Source organism: Argentina silus (genome assembly GCF_951799395.1).
Source record: "Argentina silus genome assembly, chromosome: X".
Classification (NCBI taxonomy): Eukaryota; Metazoa; Chordata; class Actinopteri; order Argentiniformes; family Argentinidae; genus Argentina; species Argentina silus.
Window position 1 is genome coordinate 35,453,669 of NC_139653.1, and position 19,915 is coordinate 35,473,583.

Genomic DNA, 19,915 nt, shown 5'->3' on the forward strand with positions numbered 1-19,915 from the left:
ACTCTCTTACTAGCATAGCAATGCCTACCTAGTTGGTGTTAGCATATCGCTGCTAGCGCACGGAGCACCCAGACACAGCCCTGTGCTCAGCATTTAACCAAGAACAGCTCACTGCGGACACTCCTAGCTCTCCACTTTGCTCCCTATTATGACATCACCTCGAAACTCCTAAACAATAGTTTAGTCAATTTGGACAATCAGCGTAATTTCCTAATCTGTATGGCAAGACCAATCATTCACCCAAGTTTAATCAAAATTGTCCAAGTGGTGTCAGAGAAAAAGCTTGTGACGTACATTTTTGCTGGCTTTGCTCTGTCCTTGGCACGTGCTTAAGAGCAATCACGTATAAGCAGTTGTGAGTCCAAATTCTGTACGCACTCAGTTGGGTTTAGAGGACATGACTGCTGAGCTAGCTAGAGCAAAAGCCCCAACAATTTTAACCATGTTTTTAAAGCTATACAGTTTTTAAAGCTATACAGTGTAGTTTTACAATTACACTTTGTAACCAATGGCATAAAACAAGCACGAACTAACAGGCATTTAGAAGTGGCATTCTTTAATAATCAACGACTACATATTTCATTTAAAAGTGGTTGCACCAATTCCAGATTGCCCCTTTTTAAAAAGTAATTTTGACCAATACCATGGTAGTCAAATCAAGCTAAACGTCTGTTTTTTTTCTGGGTGGAAGGGCTCTGTGCTGGGACCTGGTGGGTAGCACAGAGCCCTTCCACCCAGAAAAAAAGACATTTAGCTTGATTTGACTACCATGGTATTGGTCAAAATTACTTCATAACTGAATGTGTATCCAATTTCACAGGCAGGCAAGTCATAAAAATACTGACCTTGTCATCATAGCAGCTTTCACCTGTAAGATCAGAAACCACATGTGTTATTAGAAGCACATATACATATTACACAAGTTATTATTATGTAATCATTTTATTTGTCATCTCAGATTTAAAATCTCTTTTGTAAGAGAGACTTGTTAAGTGCAAAGGCATAGTTCATGCAAGGGCTTCATACAAGACTGAGAATATGGTAGAGCAAGATCCAATCACGCAAGTCAATCATTTCAGGATGAAGTTAGCCAGCCAACTCAAACACACATGAAGCTCTAGCTAGATTCTCTATTTGACTAAGAAAGTCACACTTGAATAGGAGAGTTGTGGAGCAAATTAATCACTTCAAGTCTATACAGACATATAAATAAAGTACTGATTCACTCCTGTACTCCCTCACTCTTCAGTAATCATGCATACAATGTCGGTGTCTTCATAGGCCTCATCTACACTAAAATCAGACTTGTTATCCTGGTATGATCAGATCCGTGTCCACACCTGGTATTACAAAGTCTCAGTTCAAATGTTTTCAGCTGCATGCGCCTTCTGTGGCCAGACTGGGACTAGAAATACAATCCACTGCGTTTGTCCTGTGTAAATAAAGGTGAAATGAAAATGTGAGTGCGAGGTGGTCAGCTGAAACAGGGCCAACAATGGAACACAACCTCCACACACGTAGACCTCTACAGTCATAAGCAACAAGACATAAGCAACAAGTGTAGACCGGGCCATGGAGACAGAGGCCACTCACCAGAATTTGAACAGCCTCTGTCCCTCCAGACTGAGAGGTCTACACGCAGGACATTGGAGCAGGGGATGAGCCTACTACTGCCAGGCTTGTGATGCCAGTGTTGTCTGGTTTCAAGATTCAAGATGGTTTTATTGTCATATGCACAACAGTTACAGAGCAATCGCTGGCAATGAAATTCTTAAGTCTTGGGCTCCTCCAACAGTGCAATAAGAAGTGTAAATAATAAAAATAAAGAAACAACAACAATAACAATATTTACCTAAATACAAAACTAAATAAATGTAAATGTAAAATGTAAAAAGTGAAATGTAAACAGACGTTTTTATCCAGATGTCGACTGGTGTAAAGTGGCATTTTATAAAGTGGCATGTTATAAAGTGGCATAGTTAAAGTGTCATTGTGGTGAGCTAAGTAGCTCAGGAGTTCAACAGTCTTATTGCCTGTGGGATGAAACTGTCCCTGAGTCTGGTGGTGCGAGACCGGATGCTGCGGTAGCGTCTGCCAGACGGGAGCAGCCGAAACAGTTTGTTGCTGGGGTGATGAGGGTCTTTAATAATCCGGTTAGTCTTCTTCCTGCAGCGCTGAGTGTAGAGGTCCTCCATGGATGGCAGCTCCGTCCTGGTAATGTGCTGGGCAGCTTTCACCACCCTCTGTAATGTCTTACGGTTGAGGGCCGAGCAACTGCCGTACCAGGCGGTGATGCAGCCAGTCAGGATACTCTCTATGGTGCACCTGTAGAAGTTGCAGAGTATCCTGGAGTCCATGTTGAACCTCTGCAGCCTGCGGAGGAAGAAGAGCCGCTGTCTTGCCGTCTTTGTGATGGCGTCGGTGTGGTGAGTCCAGGTCAGGTCCTCGCAGATGTGGACCCCGAGGAACTTGAAGCTGCTGACTCTCTCTACTGCCGTCCCGTTGATGGTGATAGGGGCGTGCCCGGCTCCCTGCCGCTTCCTGTAGTCCACAATCAGCTCCTTAGTTTTGCTGAGGTTGAGCTGGAGGTTGTTGTCCTGGCACCAAGATGTCAGGACTCACCTCCTCTCTGTACGCCGTCTCGTCGCCGTCGGTGATCAGGCCGATGACGGTCGTGTCGTCAGCAAACTTGATGATGGTGTTGGAGCTGTGTGTGGCCACGCAGTCATGTGTGAACAGGGAGTAGAGGAGAGGGCTGAGCACGCAGCCCTGGGGTGCGCCGGTGTTGAGAGTCAGGGTGGATGATGTGGCGCCTCCTATCCGCACTGCCTGGGGTCTGCCCGTCAGGAAGCTCAGGATCCAGTCATAAAGCGTGGTGTTGAGCCCGAGGTCCCTGAGCTTCACAGCGAGCTTGGAGGGCACAATGGTATTGAATGCTGAACTGTAGTCAATGAACAGCATTCTCACATATGTGTTCTTCTGGTCCAGGTGGGAGAGGGCAGTGTGGAGGGCGAGGGCGATGGCGTCGTCTGTGGACCTGTTTGCCCTGTATGCAAACTGCATGGGGTCCAGTGAGTCAGGGAGGGAGGAGGTGATGAATGATTTGACTAACCGCTCAAAGCACTTCATGACGATGGAAGTGAGTGCTACTGGTCGGTAGTCGTTGAGGCAGGATGTTTTTGACTTCTTTGGGATGGGGATGATGGTGGACTTTTTGAGACATGTGGGGACCACCGACTGGAGCAGTGACAGGTTGAAAATGTCTGTAAACACACCTGCCAGCTGATCTGCACACACCCTGAGAGCCCGGCCAGGTATGCCATCCGGACCAGGGGCCTTGTGTGGATTAATCCTTTTGAAGGATTTGCACACATCTGCCCTTGTTATTGCTAGTGTGCAGGGGTCCTGGTCCATCTGTACTTCCTCAGCCGGAGAGTAGCTCTCAAAACGTGCGAAGTAGGTGTTAAGGTCATCTGGAAGAGATGGAGACACTTCCTCAGTCACACTCGTAGTCCCTTTAAAGTCTGTAATTGTTCTGAGTCCGGTCCACATGTGCCTTGAGTTGGAGCCCTCAAAGTTGGACTCCATTCTGTCCTTGTATTGTCTCTTAGCAATGTTAATAGCTTTCCTGAGTGCATACCTGGAATTGCTGTACTCCTCCAAATCACCTGAGTTGTAGGCGGCAGTCCGTGCCTTAAGTTTGGCTCGGACTTCTCCATTAACCCAGGGCTTCTGATTGGGAAATGTCCGTACAGTAATCCGCGGCACGACGTCATCAATGCATTTGCCAATGTAGCAAATCACTGAGTCCGTGTGTGTGTTTAAATTGTCGTCCTTAAACACATCCCACTCCGTAGTGCTGAAACAGTCCCGTAATGCAGAGTCTGATTGGTCAGACCAACGTTGAATGGTCCGCGTCACCGGCCTGTCACGTTTGAGTATCTGCCTGTAGGAAGGCAGAAGCAGTACTGAGCTGTGGTCTGATTTGCCGAATGGGGGTCGTAGGAGGGCCTTATATCCGTCGCGGAAGGGAGAGTAAACATGGTCGAGCGTGTTTGCGCCTCGCGTAGGAAAGCTGATGTGCTGGCGGTATCTCGGCAGGACTTTCCTCAAGTTGGCTTTATTAAAATCCCCAGCCACAATGAAAGCAGCCTCGGGCCGTGAGGTCTCCGTCCTGTCGATAACTCCATACAGCTCGTGCAGCGCTTGGTTGGTATCAGCGTCTGGTGGTATATAGACAGCTGTAAGCACAACCGATGTAAACTCCCTGGGCGAATAATAAGGTCGACATCCGATCATGAGGTGCTCTAAATTGGGAGAACAGTCCGATGAAAGTATCTCCACGTCTGAGCACCACTTGTTATTCACCATGAAGCAGACACCTCCCCCCTTGCTCTTCCCCGATGTCATTGTCCTGTCCTGGCGGTGAATGGAGAATCCGTGTGGAACAATGGCGCAATCTGGGGCCGAAGGGTCGAGCCAAGTCTCCGTGAAAACCATAACGTTACAGTTCTTAATGTCCCGTTGAAACGCCATCCTGCTCCGGAGTTCATCCAGCTTGTTGTCCAGTGACTGGACGTTCGCCAGAAGAATACTGGGGAGAGGAGGCCGGTTCTCACGTTTCCTCAGCCTGACCAGCACTCCAGCCCGCGAGCCTCGCTTCCTCCGTCTCCTCCATTGTCCAGGTGAGGCAGCAGGTAGCCAGGGTAGATTGCCATTGTTTGCGGGTGGTGGTGAAAAAGTGTTTTCCACCGACGATCTAATGCGCAGAAGTTTTTCTCTATCATATCGTATGATAGGGCTCGCTTTGGCCGTTCGCCTGTTACCGAGAGTTAGGCGTAAATATAAAAATAAACTAGCAAGATAAGTTAAAACAATAAAAAGGTGAGGAGGAGCGTGAGACACGGCAGCCTTCCTCGGCGCCATCTTGTATAATCATCTTGGTGATGCCAGTGTTGTCACAGATGATCCGGTTCAGAGAGGCAGTGCTCAGGGCTGCCCTCTGTCTGGCGGTGAAGACTCCTGGGCTCTCATACCACAGTCTGGGGAGGAGCAAAGTGAAAGAGATTCACATACAGTACAGACATGCACTCAAAATAGACACCAGGGAAGGCAGACATCGGAGGACTGGCTCATTGTAAGGTGTGGAAGGAACACTGATTACCATTCCTCGTTCCATTCATTACAATGAACCAGTCCTCCGATTTCTACCTCCACCAGCCTTCCTTGACTGACACACACACACAGCATCCCCCAAACACACACGCACCTGTCTCCCTCACGGATCCTCTGGAACTGGGTGGCAATGAGACAAGCGAAGAGAGGCCCCACGCGCCCCCCCTGTACAAAGGGCTCAGCCACGCCCCCTAGCCACACGTCAATGTTGGCCGGCGTGCCGTAGAGCTGCAGCAGTCTGTGGGCCAGGCTTGGGTTGTTCAGAATCTGCGCCAGCTCAACGTGGTTCCTAGGTGCAGGGAGCCCACAGAACTTGCGCCATGCATTGTAGGCTAGGGTGAAAAGGGAAGGAAAAGACTGGCTCAGTGAGGTGAACTGAAAAGCGCTGGTGAAGTAAACGTCACCGGAGACACCGAAACCACATCCGTGTTGCAGCGCTGCACGCCTGTTCTCAGCTATATTAGTGACTAGCCACTTTTGTCCTAGCACACTTGTCCCGATTATGACATTACATTTAAAGTCACATTCAACAATCTAGCTAAAATGGTCTCCTGTGGAGCATTCCATACAAGCTTGCCATGTTCGTCCCTAGATATCTTCATCGTGGCAACCTGATAATTCCGATACAAACGTTCCAATTGTTCATGCCACAGAAAACCAATGTTTACGTATGGTTGACCATGTGAATTACAAATTGCGTGATAGTCAGGCAGTATTAGGCATTAACTTCGAGTGATTAAGGTTAGGGTAAGTTGTCAGGGAAGGCATTAGCAAATACGAGCATAAGCAACAAGAATTAACACAAAAGAAAATGTGAAGTAGTGTCCTAAGCGCAATTTGAACCAGCGACGTTCGGGTTGGTGACCCCTTAGGGTAGTAATAATAATGATTGATGTTCTTAGACCTATCCTAGGGGGATACAGGAGAGCGGTGTACCAGGAATGCCATGGTCACGGGCACGCTGCATATTGAGGGAGCCCAGGTCCATCGCCATATCCTCCACAAACGAAAAGAGTTTGTCTCTCAGAGCCTCCACCAAGATGCTGTCCTGAGTGTTCAGCTTGGCTGGTCGGCGCAGCAGACCCCTGAGCAGAGAGTCAATACCACCTAGAAGAGGAGAGGAAAGAGGCAGAAAAAAGCAGAGAAAGAGGAAACAGAACAGGATTACCTGATGAAAATGTTTCCCACTTGGCAGATACTTTACCAGGCATCCCAACGCCCCAGCACTAACCCTCAAATATGACTCTCCAGGGGGTGGAGAAACCCTTAAAGAGGGGGATGCTTGGAAACTGTCTGTTTTCCCTGAAGAGGTCGTCCAGGCGGAACAAGGTGGGCTGGATGGTCGGGTGGGCGAAGCGGAATGCCGCCGTAGCAAACACATTGGCGATGCTGGGATTGATATTCTAATTATAGCCAGGGTAAGGTCCTAGCTGGCGCTTCATTGCTTCGTCACCCACAATGACTGGTAGATAGTCACGGAACACAAACACCTGGGTTGGAGAGGGGGAGTGAGAGTGGGCTGTGGGTGTGTACTGTACATCATTAACCGGTTTTTTTTGGTGTGGTAGTCTCAGTTCAGTTTTTATTGGACATGGTGTAGGCAGACAGAAAATAAGGAGGAGAGGGTATGCCCTGCTAGACGCCCACGGTGCTAGTCCACATCATTAGCCGCTTTGACAGTGGTGCCAGGGTGTGCCAAGGCTTACTAGTGGACAGCTAGTGCTAAAAGCCCAGTGAACAAGCCTGTTTGAATGTCAACAGCTTATGGCAATATTATTTGTAAAAGCACTATTCAGGTCAGTTCGATCGTGTAGTTACAGCGAGCTAACTTTGATTATTCTTGCCACCCACCAAGTTCGCTAGCAAGGTAGAGAAGGCAAAAAGCCTGAGGTTTCAAGTGTACTGTATAGGGCAGGAGTGACTGGAAAAGCAATTGGCCTTGGCATGCACAACCTAAGCCCCACTGTGGAATGCCGGATACTGATGAAGGGGATCAATGAGAGAGTCAATGTAGATTAACTGGGGGACTGATGAGAAATCAGCAGAGAGGAGAGCATGAGGATGTGTGGGTGTGTTACCTGGATGTAGGCGCCCATGATCTTGCGGGCCTGCTGGTAGAGAGTCTCACTGTCTCAGTGTGGGTTCAGACGGCGCAGAGCACGAGCCAGGCGGTTGTGCTCCCGCAAAAAGAATGTGTGAATAGTGGTAAGGGCTACATTCTCATTCGGGCGGGTATCACCTGGGGACAGAGATGTCGAGAGCACACGTTTAGATCAACCCATTCAGACTGCATTTGGTCAACTGCTGAAGATGGGGGGGGGGGTATTAGTGTGGTTTACAGCTATAAGCTTGGTAAAGCCAGGCTGGTCATTTACAACCATAAACATCATTGACATTTGCTATTGGGTGTGCTGTCATTTGTTACCTAGTCACACATGGACAGCCCTTACTGTATCCACATTGTATTTTATAACAATCAAGCCTCACACACAATCCCCCAGATTAATGATATCCACTTGTACTGTACTTGCTAATTCAGTCATAATGTTTCTCATGTGAACGGTATGTTTCTCTCCACAGTGGACATGACTCTACACATCCCTGTCGCATCCTGTCTGAGGATGTGAAACAAGTGAGACATGTAGACACTAGACAGGACCGCCCTGAGAGGTTTGGCAGATGTGTCAATGTCCTGGGAAAGGAGTTTTCCCTCAAGGAGATTCTACTATGAGGTGCAGGTGAAGGGAACTGACTGGGATTTAGGAGTGGCCAGGGAGTCCATGAACAGGAATACACTGTCCTGAGAATGGATACTGGACTGACAGATGGTAATACATAACAGGCTCTTACTAGCCCTGCTGTCCCCCCTCTCCCTGAGAGAAAAGCCCCAGAAAGTGGGGGTGTTTGGATTATGAGAAGGGGCCGGTGTCCTTATCGTGCAGTACCCATGTTGAGGCTAACCTGCTATGAAGCAGGGCACCTCCTGGGCATTGGGGTCGCCGGTGATCTCCTGGCGTGTGGCACAGGCGTTCACCTCCATAATGGTGAAGGGCAGCAGCTCACGCCCATTGTCTGTGAACTTGGTGTTGACGCGCAGCAGGCCTCCGTCGTCGTCGAGGTTCCGGAGGTCTTTCGCCAGCCCCTCTTCAGAGCCGTAGACCTGGCCCATGTCCAGGAAGGCTGTCAGAGCGTTGATCTGCTCCCTCTTTTCGGCCACACCACCAAACAGAAAGGCGGTGGTTCCGGTACTGAAGACCGGGAGGCAGCTGTCTGGCCCAGTGTGCAGCCGGGGGTCCCCGCGAGGAATCTGGTTATGGGGCAAATAAGAGGAGTTAGAGAGTACCCCAGGGTTCTCCCCAGGTTTTTTGAACAGCGCAGTGATGGATTGCATTATGAAAACCCCAGGGAGAACATCCCTGGACTGAGAATGTGCTTGGTGTATACAGAAGGGAAGTGTGGTTGACAGGATGGGATGTTGGGGTGCAAGGAGAGGAGTTGGGGTGCGGGACTGACCTGGATGGGGAAGCAGGGATCGGAGCGCTCGCAGCTCTCGTCACAGTCCAGACCGTTGCTGAAGGAGCGGATGCTGGGGGAGAAGGGCGTGAAGGTCAGGTCGTGGTCGATCCACTGGCCAAAGATGGTCAAAAAGTGGGAGAACTCTGGATCGCTGACCACACCCACGTCTGTCGTTTTCAGGATACGATTAGAGACTTCCCTGACCTGGATACAGAGGAGGGGGGGGATGGGGAGTGTATAATCATGGTATTTATCAAAACGTACATGCCTTATGGCGACAGGATTGCAGTCATTCCAACCATGTTCAACGCTCTTCTCCGCACTATTTCATCCCCATTGTGCCTGGTTCCAGTTCCACAAGTAGTTTGAACTGGTAAGAAACCAACTGTATTTTTCAAGCATCATTACTTGTCTCAGTTTATGTGAACTGGCTGGTTTTGTTCACTATACCAGCGGGAGCATGAAGTTGTTGAAGGTCTTGGTTCTGTCAAAGCCCCTTGGTGCAGAGACCCCATCATCATATTCCGCTCTCAGCCAGCGAGTGAAGGGCGTGTTGGATGCTCCAAGAAAAGGGTCCTTCCTGGAAACAAGCATGAATTTTTATTTTATTATTGTTCTTTTTTGTGTGGGCCCATAATACACTTGGCACTCTAGGTGGCGAGTGTTCCGGAATTCCTTGGCAGTTGGTGGGTTAAGCAACTTCACTTGAGAAACTCAGGCTGCCTGCGGCCGACGCCATGCCATGGCCCACCTTCAGGAACAGCACTGGACCTCCTTATGTTCCACCCAACAGTCACTCTGCTCAAAGGACCCAAGACGGTTGCATTGTATGCAGCCAAACCCGCAGATGTCAATCAGCATACCGGCTTTGCCCTGACTACCATGGTAAGGAGATAAAGCCTGATATTGTTATTATAGTTGCCCTTACAGGTTGTTGCAGACGCTGGTGGCAGTGCGGAACTTGGCGAGGTTGGGCGTGGTGCGGCAGGACGGAGGCCGGGTTCGAGCCTCACAGCCGCTCACCCGGACGATGACCTCGAGCTCCTCTTCAGTGAGCAGGTCTGAGAAACAAGACATACGAGAACGTGTCCCAAATAGGAGTGCGTGTGTCTATAGTATGTAGAGGGGAAATACGTAGATGAGATTGAATAAGTGTGTGCATGTGTGACTGACGTGTTGTGTGCATGCACACGTATGCCTGCATGTGTGCATGGATGCAACTGACCTGTTGCATTGATGGAGCGTTTGTGAATGCGGTGGGCTCTCATGTATCAGTCTCAGGCTGTTCTCCAAGTAGTCCGCAGCTCGCACGGCACTGCGCGTGTCTCTGACAGGCTGTTTCATGAGCCGCAGGACGTCTGAGGGCTTGGTGGCCTCCCTACGCACCCTCTCCAAGCTTCTGCAGCACCAGGAAACACAATCAGAGGTCACGGCTGTTGAACACAATAATAAAAAAAAATGCCTCAAAGCATTTGAGGCACTGTTGCACAAGGTATGAAAGTGTCATTTCCTTTAGGGAAAAAAACAGGTAGCATACAAATGGTAGTGAAATGGTGAAGAGGAGACATGACGGTCAAAAAGGTGTCATGGCTTTTGTTCTCTTCTGAAAATGTATATGTTCACCCACTTTTCTCTGGAATACTTGTATGCTTCATCTACAAGTCTCTTTGCCTCCTCCACTGCACTTTGAATGAAAGGACTTCCCAAACTTTCCCCTGCAGACCAACATGAGCAAATTGTTAAGATAACATATCCATCTCCTACTGCCAAGTGCCCTAAATGTGGAAAAAGATTATGATATTCATCCTGAGTGAGCTGGATAAACTTGTCTTGGAGAAGGCAAAATGGATTTGGAGCCTGCCACTCAAACCACACAGACAAGTATTATTATATATATTTTTTTTTTAAACTTAAGAGCTGAGGGAAAAATGTAACCACTGAAATTCATGGACAGAGCTTTGGATGCAAGAACTGACCACTCATGAGAAGAAACATGGTAAAAACTATACCGTGTTTGTTTGCAACTGCATTGTTGACAAACAATGGCGTAAAATATGGTAAATTTAAAGACAATATAAGGGTGGTAATCCCACACCTAGGGGAAAAGGTCACAAGGACACCAGATGGTCCTGGAACATCTCAGAGGGGTGAGATCAGATAAGTGGGGGTTGACTAGAGGGTATGGATGCTTTGAAGTAAAATGGTACACAGCTGTATAAACAGGATCGAGTGATCTAGGGACAGGATAGATGGGTAATAAACACAGTTGTAAACAGCCAGGACAAAAGGGCTTTAGAAAATAGCCTAGGTCAATTGATCTCTCAAGTAGACTGACCGACGCCAAGTCAAAGGGGGCGTAGCCCCTGGATGACGAAATGTAGTTCTTGAATATTATTGGTGTATGTAGACAGGAAGTAGACGTTTGTTGAATGAAGGGTGTTGACCTATGTGATGTCTATAAAAAGACAGGAAACGGAAGTGGAAAGTGTGTTCAACTTTGCAAACCTGACACGGCTTCCTCTGTGAATAAAGTCTCTGAATGAATCAACAGCTCTGGTTAACGGTATGTTATTTCAAAATACCATTACTTAAATTCTACTACAAAAACAAGCTTATACTTGAGTTGAACTAAAGTCGTGAGGCATTCATAACAGGGTTGAACATGTCTGTTATTTCCTTAAACAAATTAAGGTTGTCGACAAATTGTGACCGAAGCAATATAATATCAGCCCTAAATTCAGACCATTCTGAAAATGTGACTTCAGTTTTCGGACAAGTAAAAAAAAAAAAAAAAAAAAAATTGTCCGAAGGACTAAAACGGTGCCAAGCCCTGTATATACAGTCAATACGACTGCCCCTTGAACCACTCGAAGTAGCCAAGTTCACTGGCGAAAGGCAATGAAACACTTTACCAGGCAGTGTTTAACCAGGACAGAATGCGCTTGTCTTCACGGGGGCAGGTGTGTAGTCTCACTCACCTGTAGAGGCTGGCAGGCTGAGGGTCAGGTGCAGCCCCGCGGCCAGGACGAGCGAGAGAAATAGGTTCATCTCTGAAAAACAGAAAGATAATACACACTACTATAGCTGGCAAGTGCACACCAGTGGGGGTCACCGTCTCACGTCGATGTGCAATGATTTCACCTCCATTGGATTGCACTGGATTAATTATACACGTGGTTTTGGCAGCTAATGATTGCAGTGGTTGAGCACAACACAGCGCACGTTGGCTGAGTGATAATTTGCACAGGTGTGTAGGGAAAGTGGCAAGTAAAATTCTGTTGTGAACGCTCGACCCTGTATTTTATCATTGCATCGGGTATTAAGTTCTAGAAGTAATTCTTTCAGTGGCGTTTCATGTGTCTTTGGTCTTAGCTGTTAAGTTCGGAATCAGGGTTTCTGATTTGCCCGGGGTGAAACAGATAACTCCTACTATGAATCCGTCAAGGCTCTGCATGTGTCGGTCGGGGCTGTCGAGCCGGTTAACGGACGCTGCGTATCTATTTCAGAGGCCATACGTAGGTCCATCCACAGTGTTTCTGTTCTGACGGTTCATACCGGGACAGCCTCTGCAGCTCGCGGCAGGATATTAGGATGCGGAGTCACAGAGAGCAGACTGAAGAAAGAATTGAACAGGAACAAGAAATACATTTACGTGATCGAATTGAAATTCCTGTAAATACTGCATCTACATAGCACTTTGCACAGAGCACTGCCTTTTCCAATGCATAATATTTATAACATTAATTGATAAACGAATAGGAATGGCAGCTAAATCCTATACATTTGAATAAAACACGTTTTGCTTACTAGACAAGACTGGATAAAAAGAAAATTGAATAAAGAGTACTTTGTCTTTCAGGAGTCGTATTCAGATCTTACGTTGTACTGCGTTGTTCTCTCTGTAGGTGCTAATTTGAAGAAAAATCAAGGCCTCACGCCCACCTTTGTCTCTGATTTCATAATTGGCCTCACGTGTCCCTTTGTCGTTTGTGCAGTATACTTGTGTTTATTACATTATTGCCATTTCCAAATTGACAGAGATAAGGGTTTCTTTTCTCTTTCCTGTCCTGCTGCATTGCTCCTTTTGTGTCAGCTACGTAAGTGTCATATGTCTGTGGGAAAATTAATGCATAAAATCATTCAATTAGATACAAGAGGAAATATATCATGTGAGAGGGACATACAGACACACTGCATTCATTCAAAAAACTGCTCAAAACACACCTGTTCACCATGGCCTACAACTGACACTTCTCACCTACTGAAAACTGCCACTCACTATTCCCTGTTTTTATGCTGTACATGTCCTATTGCTGTTTGCCTCCTACTGTTTAGTAACCTGTCTTGTTGTTTTATACCCTGTATTTGTATGCTGTTCATGTCTTGTTGTTGCTGTTTTGTCCTTAGTTATTATGTTTCAACATGTTGCATGTCTTTTTTGATCTCCTTGATTATAACAGTGCTTTTGTTGCACTTTTAATATATTTTTAGCTTACTGTAAGGTGACCTTGGGTGTCCAGAAAGGCCTAACCCTAACCCTAACCCTAACCCTAACCCTAACCCTGCATGACAGATTGAGGAGTTACTCATATCATCAAGTTATCATGGTAGGAACGATCCCAGCATTCATGGTAGGAACGATCCCAGCATTCATAACCTTTACTGTGTTTTATGAAAAGAAAACCAGTTATCGATACAAAGTAAAAACAAACAAACAAGAAAATAAAAGAATAGTAAGAACTGTCTGTAACTCTTTTTTTTTTAGAATCTGTTTTACTTGTAAACATTGCGCAGATGGTGAATGCATCTATTCATGTGTGTACAGACGTGCAGTACCATATTCTCTTGGTCTAACAGTAGATGCTGTATGATGATGGTGTTGATTATTGCTTTGCTGTTGTAGGAAGAGGAGGAGCAAGAGGAGGTGGAGGGAGCTGTTCATGTTTATCAAAGGTTGTTTGTACAGTCCTGGTCTTACTCTTTGTAATATGGAAAAAGAAGCAATGTCAGGAACAAGCAAACAGGCAATAAATACGTACGTATTATGATCAGAAAAAAATAGGTAATCTGTGCCTGTTTCATCTTTGTTGACAGGGGGACAAATGTTTGGTTTGTATCCTAGTCCTATTCTATATACACTCACTGAGCACTTTTTAAGGAACACTGTACTAATACTGGTTAGGGCCTCCCTTTGCTCTCAAAACAGCCTCAATTCTTCGTGGCATTGATTCCACAAGATGTTGGAAACATTCCTTTGAGATTCTGGTCCATGATGACCATGATGAAATGATTGCATCACATTGCATCACACACTGAACCCATTGTCATGTTCATGAAACCAGTTTGCGACCACTTTTGCTTTGTGACATTTGTGGTGCATTATCATGCTGGAAGTAGCCATTAGAAGATGGGTAAATTGTGGCCATGTAGGGATGCACATGGTCAGCAACAATACTCAAATAGGCTGTGGAATTCAAGTGATGATTGATTGGTATTAACAGGCCCAAAGTGTGCCAAGAAAACATTCCCCACACCGTTACACCACCTCCACCATGAGAAGGTGTACAGGTGTTTCTAATAAAGTGTTTGATGAGTAGATATTATTGTTTTAACAGTCTTTTTAATTTCCCTCCATCTTCCTCTTTTAATGCCCCCTCCAAAAAAAATCCATATGCTATAATTTCAAGGGGCCAGGAGGTTTTGCTGGCCAGGTCACATGGTCAGGAAAAACTCCAGGCCCCAGTTTATGCCTGGAACCATTGAAGTTCTAAACAGAGACTCAGCGAGCCCAGAGGTATCCATGCTTACCGTAGTCAGATGGAACGATAGTCCCACAGCAACCTGACAGAGCAGTGACTATGACAACACAAGTCCTCTTACTCAAAAAGTTGTGTTTCAAAAACATTTGTTACGGAAGTTTCCGCTGCTCTCCTATGTTAGTACACACTCAAAATGAACCTATAGAATATAGATATTCCTATACAAGTGTTTAGTATACAGATATATACATGTTGACAGACTATTTACAGACATGGTGAGGGTGTTGTCATGGTGAGGGTATATGTCTCAGGTGCAGCTCTCTGCTTATGACAGTTGTTTCTAACTGCCCTCCTCTCTCCCCCTTCCATTGTGGAGTTATCTGAGCCCACGATCAGTGCCCCAGGTCCCCTACTGACCTCCCCTTCTTCTCCAGGTACAGAGCCCAGTGGACAGGACCTGACCTTTACGATGACCTGTAGACCCCACGGTTGTCATAGCACCAGCACAAACAGTAGGCTTTTGACTAATGTATAGGCGCCCCTTGTTGGTGGTTTAGGAGTATAACAGCTGTTTGGTCATCCTGAGATAGTAGTGTTCTCTGCTCCCCTCTAGTGGATGGAAGAGAGAACTACAACACTACTGGGTTTCAGTCACTGCTCTGCTTGTACACAAGACAGACCAGTACATGCACTCCCCTTATAAGAACCACATCAGAGCTGGACTACTCGGACTCTGACTCTGAAGGTGAAGTACATTGTAAGTACAGCTTCCCACCCCACAATCATGCATCTCTATAAACAGTTGGTTCTTCTATCCACTTCACTGCTGTGCTGCATCACTCCTGGTCCGGAGAATCCTGGTAACTATCTACACACATGGACTCTGATGATGGACGGTTATGTCCACTGTGTGTTGGTACAAGGCTCTAATCATTCATCAATATGCATTTTACAATATTGACATGTCACCCTCAATAAGGCAACAGAAAAGCTTTACAGTTTCAACATGACACATGATTATAGACATCAATAGGTTGAATTACAGTAAAGAATCATACAACAGTCATTCACTCCACTAAGTGTCCAGCCCAACTAGTCACATGACCAGCCCAACTAGTCACATCCGTGTCCTTGTCCCCTGTATCTCTACTATCTACAACCGAGTGACTCTCTGATCATCTGATCACCATTATCTCTGATGGTGATTCTCCCACCAGTAGCTCTCACAGTGATCAATACATTGACTCTCTCCACAGAATTCATGACAATGAGCAGGTCAAGTGCCATCAGATGACAATTTTGCCTCGAAAATATCACTAATATTTCAGACAAACCACCGCCATATTAGCATAATGCAAAGTTTAATTTCGGTCTGTGTACGTTTTTGCCATTCGTTTTTTTGTGACAAATAATGACAACCAAGAATGACAGTTAGTTCTTTTAATTTTTTATTAAGCACCAGATCTGCAACATACAGGCAACATTTTCTTGATGGGTTCAAACTCTCTCATATGAATGGGCTGTCATATGACATGATATAATAGAGTATGGGGTAGTGAGGTAGTTATAGAGTGTGGGGTGTACTGGGGTGGTTGGTGAGTGAGGGGTAGTGTGTGAGTGTGGTGTATAATTGGGGTAGTGTGTGGGGTTAATGGGGTAGTATGTGGGGTTAATGGGGTAGTGTGTGAGTGAGGTGTAGAAAGTGTGGGGTACACTCTTGGAAACAAAGGTTCTTCATTTGTATAAACAAAGGGATGTTGGAAAGGCAGGAGGAACAGGAAAACATATGAAGATGAAGAAGAGAACCATGACTGGTCAGAAGAGGAAAGATGGAGATGCTGTAGATGGTGGTGGGGGGGGGCGGCATCTTTAATCTTCAAATACGTTCAATCTGAGGAAAATAACAGAAAAAGGGAAGTGAGAGATAATAAGACGCTCACATACAGACTGTTGACATTAGACAAACAACTTCACGTTCAACTACACGTCTGTTTGAAATGTGTATCCTACTACTAACTCCTCTTCCCTGTGTGCTCTATTTCTCACCTCAACTTTCTTTTTTGCCAAATTGTCATTTTTTGATCAGGAAACATGGCCGCCTCTGGGTCATCTTGCAGGTCCTCTGCAAAATGTTCCCCACCCGCCATTCCTTCAAGCCTCCGCTCTCTCTTTTTCGAGGCCCACTTCTCATATCGGTCCACCTCCTTTTGTTTCTTGGCACCTTTCTTCTGGGCCTTTTCGTCCTGGAACTTATTCCAGCTTTCCTCTAACTTCTGCCTCTTCTCCTCCGTCTCTAAGAGCTCCTCCCTCTTCTCCTGCTCTCTCTGGGCACGGGTGCGCAGCGTGTGTGTGGCCATTGAAGCCACGCCCCCAGCCATGGCACCTGACAGAGAGAAGGACAATATCCAATAGTACCAAGTTTAGAATAAAATAGAACAGTCAGATATACATATCGAACAAAACATTTACAGTAACTGACTTGTTTTTTCAGAGAGGAAGGCCTTACCGTTGATGTACACCTCGTGCCCCTCCTCCTTCTCTCTCTTGAAGGTCCTATCAATCTTCCGGAGGTTGCGCTCCTTCATCTTCTGGTTAACCCAGTTGAACGCTCTTCTCCGGAAGCTCTTGTCTTTCTTCGGTTCCTCTGCCTCCATTTCAGTCTGTTGTTCATCTCTCTCCTTCTCTAGTGTTTTCTTTTTTTCATCCTCCATTTGTCTTGCCATGTTGTATTGCTCTTCCAACTGTTTCACCAGTGCGTACTGTTGCTCCTCCTCTTTCTGGATTCTCTCTCTCTCTAACTCTTTTTCTTTTTCTTTTTCTAGCTCTTTTCTCTCTTTCTTCTGCTGTTTAGCAACCTTCTTCTTCTCCTCCTCCTCCTCCCTTAGTTTTGTCTCCTCTCTCTCCCTCTCTATTTTTTGTTCTTGTTCTCTCTGTCTATCAATCTCTCTTTGTTTTGCCTCCTCTCTCCTCCTCTCAATGAGTTGTTGTTGTTTCTCTTTCTGTATTTTCTCTCTTTTCTGTTTCTCCTCCTCTCTCTGCATTCTCTCTCTCTCTAAGTGTTTTTGCTTTTCTTGCTCCATCTCTCTTTTTTTGTCCTCAGCCTGCTTTTCGGCTTTCTTCCTTTCCTCCTCCTCTCTCTGTCTTGCATCCTCTCTCTTCCTTTCCATTTCTTGTTCCTCCTCTCTCTGCTTTTTTGTTCGAGCAATCTCTTTTTGTTTTTCTTCCTCTTCCTTCTCTTTCTCTTTTTCTGTCTGGATTCTCACTTCCTCTAACTTTCTTCTCCTCTCCCTTTCAATTTCTCTCATTTCTCCAACCATCCGTTGTTTTGCAGCCTTGTTCCTCTCCTCCTCATTTTCTCTTGTCTCTATTTGTGTTACCTCATTTCTCCTCTCTTTCTGTTCCTCCTCCTCTCTCTGGTTTCTCACTCTCTCTAACTGTTTTAGTTTTTCTTTCTCCACCTCTCTTTTCTGTTTTTCAGCTTCATTCTTCCCCTCCTCTTTCTGTCTTTCCTCTTCTTTCTCCTTTTCTTTCTGGATTCTTGCTTGCTCTACATTTATTCTCCTCTCTCTTTCAATTTCTCTCATTTCTCCAGCCATCCGTTGTTTTGTAGCCTTCTTCTTTTCCTCTTCATCATTTGGTTCAGTCTCCTCTATCTTTCTCTCCTTTCCTTTTTCTAATTGTGTTTCTCGTTTAAATCTATCAATCTCTCTTTGTTTTACCTCCCTTTCCATCTCCTTCTGTTTTGCCTGCTCCCTCTGGCTTATCTCTCCCTCCACCTGCTTTTTTGGGACAGTCGTCTCCTCTTCCTCTCCTTGAATTGCAAAATATTTCTTCCACTCCATCTCAAATTCTTTTTCTGTTTCTCTTTCTAAATGCTTCTGAAATTCCCTCTGTCTTTCCTCCTCTCTCCTGATCTTTTTCTGCATCTCAGTTTCAGCTTGTTTCTTCCCTCTATCTCCCTCTAGTATTCTCTCTCTTTTGACATCCATTTTGCTTGCTCTACTGTACTGAGTGTCCATTTTTGTCTCTGAAGTACTTTTTCCCTCCTCTCCATGTCTCTTCTCTGTATCATCTGCAATCAAGTCCATTATCCAAGCCTTCTTGGCTGTTTGATTTCTCTGTCTTCCAGCAGGCAACTGTCCATTATCTCTCTCTATCTCTATTTTTGCTTTTTTCACATTTAGTTCTTTGTGTATCTCAGAAGCTGTCTTTCTATCAATCTCTCTTTGTCCACCCTCCCTCCGCCCCATCTTCTGCTTTTCCTCGACTATCTGGATAGAATCCCCCACTGTCAGTTTCTGTCCCTGTTGTATTCTCTCATTGTGTCTTTCCACCTCTTTCTGTTTTGTTTCTTCATCGAACACAAACAAGTCGTCTACACGTGCCTTCCTTTGGACTAGATTTCTCTGTCCATGAGGAGACAACTCTCCTTCCTTCTCTTTTTCCATCTCACTTTGATCTTCCTCTATCTGTTGTTTTGGAACCTTTCTTCTCCCTGCCACCACTCCCGTTCCCTCCATCTTTCTATTCTGTTCATCAACATTCTGAATCTTCTTTTCATCACCTGCAAACAAGTCCACCATCCATCCCTTATTTTCTGGAAGATTTCTCTGTCTTCTAATCGGCACCTGTCCTTCCCTTTCTTCCTCCATCTCTCTATTTTTCTCCACCATCTGTTTGGTCCCTTCATTCCTCTTCTCATCCTCTTCCTCTCTCTTTCCCTCCATCTTCATTTCCTTCCCTAGTTCTCCTCTAATCTCAGAAGCTGTCTTTCTATCAATCTCTCTTTGTCCTGCCTCCCTCCGCCCCATCTTCTGCTTTTCCTCGACTATCTGGATAGAATCCCCCACTGTCAGTTTCTGTCCCTGTTGTATTCTCTCATTGTGTCTCTCCACCTCTTTCTGTTTCGTTTCTTCATCGAACACAAACAAGTCGTCTACACGTGCCTTCCTTTGGGCTAGATTTCTCTGTCCATGAGGAGACAACTCTCCTTCCTTCTCTTTTTCCATCTCACTTTGATCTTCCTCTATCTGTTGTTTTGGAACCTTTCTTCTCCCTGCCACCACTCCCGTTCCCTCCATCTTTCTATTCTTCTGTTCATCAACATTCTGAATCTTCTTTTCATCACCTGCAAACAAGTCCACCATCCATCCCTTATTTTCTGGAAGATTTCTCTGTCTTCTAATCGGCACCTGTCCTTCCCTTTCTTCCTCAATCTCTCTATTTTTCTCCACCATCTGTTTGGTCCCTTCATTCCTCTTCTCATCCTCTTCCTCTCTCTTTCCCTCCATCTTCATTTCCTTTCCTAGTTCTCCTCTAATCTCAGAAGTGGTCCTTCTATTCGTCTCTCTTTGTCCTGCCTCCCTCCGCCCCATCTTCTGCTTTTCCTCGACTATCTGGATAGAATCCCCCACTGTCAGTTTCTGTCCCTGTTGTATTCTCTCATTGTGTCTCTCCACCTCTTT

At 45.9% G+C, this 19,915-nt stretch overlaps 1 pseudogene across 1 annotated transcript; it reads right to left on the minus strand.

The window, feature by feature from the left end:
- Positions 1–829: 829 nt before the first annotated feature.
- On the minus strand, positions 830–17,035 carry LOC310822358 (eosinophil peroxidase-like; annotated as a pseudogene). The gene is made up of 15 exons: positions 16,957–17,035; positions 11,670–11,741; positions 10,319–10,406; positions 9,917–10,090; positions 9,620–9,752; positions 9,142–9,271; positions 8,689–8,895; positions 8,137–8,482; positions 7,254–7,414; positions 6,407–6,665; positions 6,112–6,282; positions 5,270–5,507; positions 4,904–5,042; positions 3,970–4,572; positions 830–868 (listed from the first exon to the last, which is right to left on the minus strand). The product of its transcript is annotated as an eosinophil peroxidase-like (transcript).
- Between the last annotated feature and the right edge of the window lie 2,880 nt (positions 17,036–19,915).